Genomic DNA, 10516 nt, shown 5'->3' with positions numbered 1-10516 from the left:
CTGCTACACTATGGAAGATAGGTCGGTTATGGTACACTAGGCTATAGTCGGGCTTCGTTCACTCATTCAAGCAGCTAAGCAAAATGTTCACTGCCCATTTTATGAGCATCAGGTAGCAAAGAAAGGGTTTTGGCACCCTCATTGCCATCAATGAAAGAGAGGATGAGTCCTTATAGAACTACATCAGCCGCTTTAATGCAGCCATGCTAGAAGTGCTGCGTGACCTATACCATTGGTTCACCATATCTGCCACTTCAGGACACTAGATGCTTAGCTTCATGGATGCTTTCTTAGGCTATAATTAGAAAAAGATGGTGCCCGAAGATGAGGAGAAGACCTCGTTCATCACAAACAAAGGGTTTTACTTCTATAAGGTCATGTCCTTTGGACTAAAGAATGTAGGAGCCACTTACCAATGCTTGAACTAAAGAATGTATGAGCTACTTACCAGCACTCGGTCAGCAAGATGTTCAAGGAACAAATCAGCCATAATATGGAGGTGTATATTGACGACATGCTGGTAAAGAGCCAACAAGCCAAACACCATATTGCCAACTTGGGCAAGAATTTTCAGACCCTGAGAAAATACTGCATGAAGCTCCATCAGGGTAAGTGTGCCTTTGGGGTTTTCTTAGAAAAAGTTTCTTGGATTCATGGTGACTTAGCATGGGATCGAGGCGAATCCCAAAAAAAAATCAAGTTGTGTTGGAAATGGCTCCTCCGAAGACCAAGAAAGAGGTTCAACGACTTGCAGGTTGCATCGCAGCACTAAGAAGGTTCGTGGCGAAGTTGGCCGAGAGGAGCCTACCCATCATCAAAGTCTTGAACAGCCAAAAGACTTCTGCCGGATGGAAGAGTTGTCAATCTGCATTTGAATAATTGCAATGTTACCTCAGCACCTCGTTGCTCCTCTCTAAGCCAACCTCAGGTGAGATGTTGTACCTTATAGTGCATGTCATGCAAAGTTGGTTATTGGCAACACTGGTTCTCGTGTTTACAAAGAATTAGAATTGTATGACAAGTGTATTGATTTGAGTGGGATCCTAGGGCTCTCGGTAATCGGGAGGAACAAAGGCATTGAAATTAGAGCAGCCATAACAATTTCTAGGGCTATGAAGTGCTGAAAGAAGATTGTGAAGGCATGTTGTTTTCATCACAAGGATTGGTTTATGCTAAAATTGTTGATCATAAGAATAAGGTGGCTTCAGATTTGTTGGAAATACAATAATTATTGACAGCACTTATGGACAAGAAAATGACGATGGCACAAACTCAGTATCTACGCAGAAGCAGCTGTGGAAAAAAAGGAGCATTTTTTTGAATTACCTTATTGGGAGTATAATCTTCCTCGACATAATCTTGATGTTATGCATATAAAAAAGAATGTTTGTGATAACTTGATTGGAACAATGTTAAATCTTGAAGGAAAGACCAAAGGAAACTTGAAAGCGCATCTTGATTTGAAAGACATGGGCATAAGACAAGAGCTTTATCCGAAAGAACAACCCAATGATAAATATTTTATACCTTCTGCATGTTACATAATGTCTACTCAAGAGAAAGATCTTTTTCTAACGGTTTTGAAAAATATGAAGGTTCCAGATGGATATGCATCGAATATTTAAAGATGCGTTAATCTTAAAGAGCGAAAACTTTCGAATCTTAAAAGTCACGATGGCCACATTTTGATGCAAGATATCTTTTCATTGGCTTTAAGATCGTCAACGCAGAAACAAGTTCTTGCAATTGTGTCTCAGTTATCATCCTTCTTTGAGGCATTATGTTCCAAAGTTCCTGATCCCAAGGAGCTTGATCAAGTGGAGTCTAATGTAACACTTACACTATGCCATATGGAGAAAATTTTTCCTCCTGAATTTTTTACTATTATGATTCATCTACGTATTCACTTGGTTGGGGAAGCTAAACTTGGTGGACCAGTTCACTATCGTTGGATGTATCCTATTGAGAGGTGATTTTTCTAAACTCGAATATCTTTCGTATAAGGTTGAGCTTCTTAGAGTTATTGAAGTAAAGAATTGAAGTTGCTTACTATTTTCAATTATTTTTTTGATTTAACATTGATATAATATTTTTGACTTTGATGTAGAAAAAGTTTGTCCTTCCTGCAAATAGCCATGATTGGGTGTTGAAGTCCGTCAACCGCAAATGAAATGAATATAAGGCGAAGCTAAAGGCGGATTGGAAGCATGAGGGCATGACTGAAGAGGAGGTGGCCCGTGTTTGTCCTCCAGATGTAATCTCTCATCAATGGAGGGAGCTTGTTCACTACTGGTTTTTCGAGAGAGCTCAGGTTGAGTATATTTTTTCAATACCTTAAATTGTATTTACTATTATTATAGATTAAAAATTTATACATTATATGAATTACATTGTTTATTGTTTTTTGTGGAAGACATATTCCAACATTGGTAGAGCTGCTCGAGCATCGCAGACTGTTCCTCACAATTCAGGCTCCATGAGTTATGCAAGGTGTAGAGCTGAATTTGTAAGTTTTTTTGAAACTCTTTAAATTTATCTTAAATTGTTCTATCATATAGCATGTATACTTTGGAAATATACCTTTTGTTGTAGATAGATGATAATGGGAGGAAGCCTGGTAGGGTGGAGTTTTATAAGATGACTCACACCCACTGAGATGGCAGCTTTGTTCGGAAGGAATCAAGAGATATAGTTGTAAGTATTTATCTTTGACTTGTGCTGTATTTTTTTTTGTTCTATTATTGGCATACATTAATTTGACTTTTTATTTTGAGAGATATAGGATAGGGAAACAAATCTTATTTCAGAGCGCGTCGGGGAGTCATCATCATCCGACGCGATCAATCATATTGAAACTCAAGTGCTCGCTGAATTGATGGGCCCAAAGCGTTATGGTCGAGTGAGGGGTTACGGCGTTGGAGTTACCCCCACTCAGTTGTCTTCAGTGGGCGCGTATACAAGAAATGCCAGAGAAGGTAGTAACACTGCAGAAGTTCATCATCTTCAAACAACTATTGAAGAGCTGAAGCAGAACCAAGCAAATTTGTAGTCTCAGCTTGCGAATATTTTATCCATGTTACAACGATTTTTTCTTTCTCAGGTAAATAACTATATATATTTGAATACTTTACATATTATCAATTATGATATATGAGTTAATATATCACATTAGTCCTAACTATTAAGATTTCTCTTTTTTTTTTTAGATTTCTGATACTTCAAACGCTCGTAGAAATGATGATGATGGAGCTGAATCCCGTCCCTGATGCCTTCTAGACTATTTTTTATAGAGTTTGATATGTATATGTTTCTTATTTTTCAGAGTACATTGTAATTCCAAACTTATTAAGCAAATTTTTAATCAGATATGACAATATTCATATTTCGAATGATCTGAGTATTTATATCAATGTGTCAATGTAATGCAGGTTTATATTGTTATAATGTATGTTTTATAATATGTTTTATAATATGAATTGGTATTTATTTTTTTTACAAAAAATACAATTTCCGACGCTTTTAAGCATCGGTAAAGGACGTTGTGGCACAGCTGCGACACGCCTATGCCGACGCTTCAAACGCTTACATTAGCATCGGCAAAGGCGGGATTCCCCGATGCTTGTAAGCGTCGGCAATTGTCGATGCTTTTAAGCGTCGGGAAAAACCAAGAGAAATGTCGTGAGGAATTTGTCCGTCGGATAATCACCGACGCTTTATAAGCGTCGGCACATCATTATTTTTGCCGACGCTTTCGTCCAGCGTCGGCAAAAAGTTTTGCTACTCCGGTATCGCCGACGCTTTGGTGACGCTTCGGGTTGCGTCGGTGGAACTTTAGCCAATACTTATAAGCGTCGCAAAAGGTCGCAAAAAGTGCCGGCATATATAGGCTGGTTTTCCTGTAGTGTAAGCTTGGGTGGAAATCTGATCATGGCACAGAGGAGCCAATTGCCCTCAAGACATTTTCTTGCTGCTAGTTCAACTGTTTGTATAGAGATGGCTTCAAAAAGACTAGTGCTTACACTGGAGGAGTTCTTGGAGAGAACTCCGTGCAACTGCAGAACTCTACAATTCAGCATGTTTATTCCTTGTTGGAATTATACTAGCAATGTATCTTCTAGGAATAAAAAATCTGTTGATTCTCAAGTTACAAAAGAATCCTTTTTGCTATTTGAAACATTTAGAGCAGCGCCTCGCGCTTTGGAAATGCTTTGGGATATCTCAATTCTGCTTTAAGAAAAAAAAGCCCATGCTCTGATAAGCACAACTGGCTTCGTCCCAACCACCTTCGTCACCAACTGTTTGATGCACATGTACATCAAGTACTCGAGTCCAGACTATATGCTCATAAAGTATTCGACTGCATGTCCAAGAAGGACACCCTCTTGGTATGCAATGTACAACCAAAGCGGTGCGACGGGCATCACAGAAATCCCTCTTTGATGTGATGCCTGAGCGAGATGTTGTCCCATGGAATTCGTTGATCTCAGGTTATTTGTAGAACGGAAATATTATGAATCCGTCAAGTCTTCTTGCAGATGAGACGAAGTGGGATTGATCCAGATCGCACTAAATTTGCTATTATCCTTAAATGTTGTGTTGCATCGGAGGAACTTGAATTGGGGATTCGGATTCATGGAATGGGACTTGAATTGGCGACCCAGATTCATAGAATGGCACTATTGGCACCCGTTCACCGTGAACCAGCTGGATAGAGGCACTAGATGTACTACATAGCAGGGGGTTAAGGTTATGGTAAGGGTTAAGGTTTGGTGGTGGATTTTATTTATGGAAGAACTTCCTTGCAAACTACATCCATGTTAGCTGATGAATACACACTACCGCTGTGCTCTAACCCAAATTAGAATTTAGAAGGAGGGCGGGCTACATTGCAATAATGTGAAAAATGCAGGGTTGATACAAGAGTTATACACTCATCATCTATATATCTCCAATAACTGTTAGGTGAGATGACATGTAGATTGGTGGGACCGTAGCACCCCACTCGAAACCCTAAGTCGCTGGTTTCCGTATCTTTACTCGGGGAGTGTGAGAGATCCGAGAAATAGTGGGAGGATTTGATCTAATTTTGTTTTAAAAGTCCCTAAAATAAATTAATGTAAAATACAAATTGCTAATTAGAATCTTTACTCTCTGTAGATGTCAATGGCTTTCAACCCAATAGCTTGAATCCTAGATAATAATAGGTTGACCGGACCAAACTACAAAGATTGGCTCCACAATTTCAAGATCGTCTTGAGTTGCGAAAAGATAGCTTATATTCTTGATCATGAACTCTCAGTTACCAGCTCGTGTAACCAATGAGCAGCGTGAGACGCATGCAAAATGGTTGGATGACAGCAATAAGATTAGGTGCTACATTTTGAAATCCATGTCCAACGAATTGCAATGCCAGCATGAGAAAATGAAGACTGCTAAGGACATACTTGATCACCTACAAGAGTTATATGGTGAACAAAGTCGCGCAGCGAGGTTTGAAGTGTCCAAGTGCTCTTCAAAGCCAAGATGCGCGATGGGCAATCCGTCCATGAACATGGTTTGACCATGATCAAGGATCTTGAGGAGCTTGTGAAGTTTGGCATGACAATGCATAAGGATTTGTAAATGGATTTGATCCTACAATCGTTGCCATCTTTATATGGGCAGTTTATTGTAAACTACCATATAAATAAAATTGAATGCACCAAGCTTGAATTATTGAATATGTTGGTGACAACTGAGGGAGCCTTGAAAGATTCAAGGGGCACTGTTCTCGCTGCTGAGCTGGCTTCTACTTTCAAGAGAAAGTCTACTGGGAATAAGAAGAAGCCTACGAAGAAGCAGAAGACCGAAAAAAAGCCGAAAAAGAAAGTTCCCAAGAAAAAAGCTGAACCCAAAGGAAAGTGTTTTCATTGCAATGAGGACAGCCATTGGAGGAGGAACTGTCCTCACTACTTGGCGACTATAAAGAATAAAAAAGGAGACACACCTTCTGAAGGTATGTCTAATATGCTCATTATTGAAACTAATCTAACGGTTTCTTCTATTTCCAAGTTGGGTTATAGACTCTGGTTCTAGTGTTCATGCAGGGTCTAAAGGAAAGTGAAGACTTACGGAAGGTGCGGTAACCCTACGGGTTGGCAATGGAGCATGAGTTGCTGCTGTTGCTGTGGGCACATTTCCTTTGCATTTACCGTCAGGATTTAGTTTGATACTTAGAGATTGTTATTTTAATCCTAGTGCCAGTAGAAATCTGATTTCTGTGTTTGTCTAGCATAAGAATATTATGAATTCAATTTCAATAAGGACTACATTTCCATTTATTTGCGAAATAAACTGTTTGGACTTGGTTTTATGATTGACGGTCTCTATCACTTGCATATGGATGTATCTGTGAACGTATCTGAGCATACAGTGAGTACTATAGGATCTAAAAGATCTAGAGATAAGATAAATTAAAAGTATTTGTAGCACCTCAGACTTGATTATATAGGAGAAGACAGAATTAACAAATTGGTGAAACATGGGCTTTTTAGTTCATTGACTTTTGAGTCATATCTGATTTGTGAATCCTGCCTTCAAGAAAAAATGGCCAAATTACCTTTTGTAGGACACGGGGAGAGGTCCACTGAAATACTTGCCCTAGTACACACTAATGTGTGTGGCCTATTCGATGTGCAGGCTACGAGTCAATTTTTTTACTTTATTACTTTTACCGATGACTTCTCATGGTATCGTTATGTCTATCTTATGAGATATAAATCTGAAGCATTTGAAAGGTTCAAAGAATTTAGATTTGAAGTAGAAAAACAGACAGGAAAACTTATTAAGGTTCTTCGATCAGATCAAGGAGGAGAATACCTTAGTGGAGAGTTTCGTGATTATCTCAAACAAAATGGTATAGTTTCATAATGGACACCTCTTGGAACACCTCAACTCAACGGAGTGTCAGAAAAGAGGAATCGGACTCTATTGGATAAGGTCAGGTCAATGATGAGCTTTACTGACTGACTCTTATTCTTGTGGGGAGATGCCCTACTTACAGTTATCTACATATTGAATAGAGTTCCCTCTAAGTCCGTTTCTACCACACTAGATGAGATATGGTATGGTAAGAAACCGAGTTTTGGTTATCTCAAGATTTGAGGATGTCCGGCCCAAGTCAAGCGACAACAGGCTGACAAGTTATAGGCTAGGACAATTAGTGCTTGTTTCATTGAATATTCTAAAGAGTCGTTAGGATATAATTTTTACATCCTAGAGGATCACAAAGTGTTCGTGAGCCGGCATGCCATCTTCCTGAAAAAATAGTTTATCCTTGATGGAGGCAGTGGGAGAAAAATTGAGCTTAAAGAGAAAATCTCTAAAGAGCAACGAGCAATTGAGCCTAGTGAATCTATTCACATTGAGCCAATACATAAAGAACCTCGTCCACTTCGTAGATCCAGTAGAATCTTCCATCCTCCTGAAAGATACTTAGGTATGCTTATAGAGGAAGTAGAGGAAGAGTTCCTCATGGGAGAAAGGGAACATAGTGTGATCCCAAGACCTACCACGAAGCGATGTTATACATCGACTCCGAGAAATGGATGGATGCTATGAAGTCAGAGATAGACTCCATACATTCCAACCAAGTTTGGACCTTAGTAGATCCACCTGAAGGTATAGTACCTATTAGGTGTAAATGGATCTACAAAAGAAAAATAGGTTTGGATGGCAAGGTAGAGACCTATAAAGCAAAGTTAGTGGCAAAAGATTATAGTCAGTGTGAAGACATTGACTATCGGGATACCTTTTTACCAGTAGCCATGTTGCAGTCCATTCAAACATTGCTTGCTATTGCAGCTTATCCAAGAAGATGTGCCCCAACACATCTAAAGAGATTCAGCGCATGAGCAGGATCCCTTATGCTTCAGCAATAGGGAGCCTCATGTATTCCATGCTTTGTACTCAACCTGATATAGCAAATGCTGTAAGTGTCATAAGAAGATATCAGTCGAATCTAGACGAGGAGCACTGGATAGCTGTGAAAAATATCCTTAAGTACTTGAGAAGGACTACGGATATGTTTTTGGTCTTTGGGGGAGGCACAGAGTTAAAGGTAGAAGGATATATTGATTCAGACTTCATGACTAATCCTGATGATAAAAAGTCTACATCAAAATATGTATTCTTATGCAATGAAGGATCAATAAATTGGAAGAGTTCCAAGCAATCGATTATTGCAGATTCTACCATGAAAGCAGAGTACATTGCCGCATCAGATGCTGCGAAAGAAGCATTCTGGTACAAAAAGTTTGTTGAAGAACGAGGAGTCATGTCATCAGATGCCATAACCTTTTTCTGCGACAACAACGGCGCTATAGCACTGACTAAGGAGCCAAGGTCTCACTAGAAGTCCAAGCACATAGAGCGACGATTTCATCTAATTTGCAACTACCTCGAAAAGAAATATGTAGAGGTGCAGAGAGTAGACTCCACTGACAACGTGGCGGACCCATTCACTAAGTAGCTAAGTCAGAAGAAATTGAAAGTCCATCTCGAGAAGATGGGGCTTAGATATATGTCTGATTGGCTTTAATGCAAGTAGGAGATTGTTAGAAGTATGCCCTAAAAGCCAATGTGGCTGACGTATATTTGTAATCTGATGCATAAATTTATAATTTGACACTTATTAATAAATAAGATTGGGCAATTTGTTTTTTATTCATGTTTGTATGTGTCCATGAATCGTCCAAAAAATTAAGAGATGATGACACATATTCTCAAGGAGTTGATAATTTGAGGCATGTGTCATTAGGTATTAATTTCTAAATGCTCTTGATCGATGGATCCATCACGAGGGACAGTGATCGATCCGATGAGATTAGTGCACAGATCACTTAGTCAGATAGATGAGTTTCGAGTTCACAATGAAGAGACACTGGAGTGATTATGCAATTACTCGTTACAGAATAAGGTATTGAGCGTAACCAAAGAAAGTAGTCACATGGATGTCTATCCACTCGTCAGTGACTACTTATATTGCAATTGTATAACTGATCCTTTAACCTACGATGTCTCAGCTATTCACAGTGAGGTTGCTGTAGTTTGACGAGCATGTGAACTTGGGCTCTAGCCATTTGGGTCCTTGTAGTGCGGATTGGCTGCAGTAAGTTCATTTTGAAATAGGGTTGCATCTAGATGGGATCTATCGACCTTGATAGATTAGGAGTGATCCTATGCGATTTATTAGACTGAGTTCGATAAATTTCTGGCTAGGTATTTTGAAAAAAAAGTTTTCCATATCTCGAATTGGAAGTCGAATAAATTTAACATATGATGGATGATGGGGTTTAACGAGATATCCATAACCTCCGTCACGTCGGGATCCATGATAGAGAGATTGTATCATACGCTAACTGCACCAAGAGGTTCAGATATTCTATTCTGCTGGGTTGCCACCACATACTGACTGCTAGGTGTTACTAGTGGATTGTGAGACTCGAAGGCATTCTCTTGGTGATTAATGAACCCTAAGAGTAGAACTGAAATTGTTTCATTCCACTGAAAGAAGTTTCAGTGATATTGAGATGGAGATCTCAATATGTCCCACTACCAGTCAGAATAAATTAAAGACCATGCAATAGCACGTATCTGGTAGGATAGTGATTACGGGTATCGATCCATAGGGATTGGGGTACAGTTGTTTTCTTAAAAATAAAAAAATATTTAAAAGGAAGAGTTTGTGAAGAAAATTAAACTAAGAAATTTAATTAAAAATGCAATTAAAATGTTATCAGTTTGAGGAAAACCTAGGGCAAGAAATTCACCACTAACATCGGAACAAGGGTTATTTGTTATGTATGTCATTCTTAGATCATTATGCAAATTGGCTACAAGCCTAATAAGCATTCGAATAAAATTTCACAAAAGTAATTTAGGCATAATCCATCTTTAGTTAGCATGAAATGTCTACCCTAATCTAAGATGGCAGCATATTGCATCTTTCTTAAGCATGAACTATCTTATTTTTACTTCAACGATCATGAAGAACAGTTGTATAAACTTCATATTTAAAATTACAGAAATTAAACATGAAATAAAAGAAGATATTCATTAAATACAATAAGTTCATACAACTCCAAGAATATAAAATTAAAATATAAAACCCTTAGCCCTTTGTTAGGGCTGCATCTAGCCCTAATGAAGAGATCAGCCTTCCATGGAGTCGTGGGCGACAGCAGTAGCGATGTAGAAGGCCTTCATCACGACTGGGTTCTCCCTCTTTTCTTCCGTTGGCTTCCTCTCCCTTTTGAATTTCATTATTTTTTTCTTTGGGAAATCATTCCCAAAATACCCAAACTACTATCTCTGCCTTTTATTTTTGTGGGAACTTGGTCTGGGAACCCAAGCTTCTCCAGCGAAAATATCCACCCCGGTGGGGAAGAGGAGGAATCCTTCCCAAGAAAAACTCTCCTTTTATAGGCTCGGCATCCTCTCTCTCTCTTCCTCTCTGGATATTCCGAATGGAAGGATA

Source organism: Phoenix dactylifera, unplaced genomic scaffold (assembly GCF_009389715.1).
Source record: "Phoenix dactylifera cultivar Barhee BC4 unplaced genomic scaffold, palm_55x_up_171113_PBpolish2nd_filt_p 000164F, whole genome shotgun sequence".
Taxonomy (NCBI): Eukaryota; Viridiplantae; Streptophyta; class Magnoliopsida; order Arecales; family Arecaceae; genus Phoenix; species Phoenix dactylifera.
Note: the sequence above shows the minus strand (reverse complement) of the source record.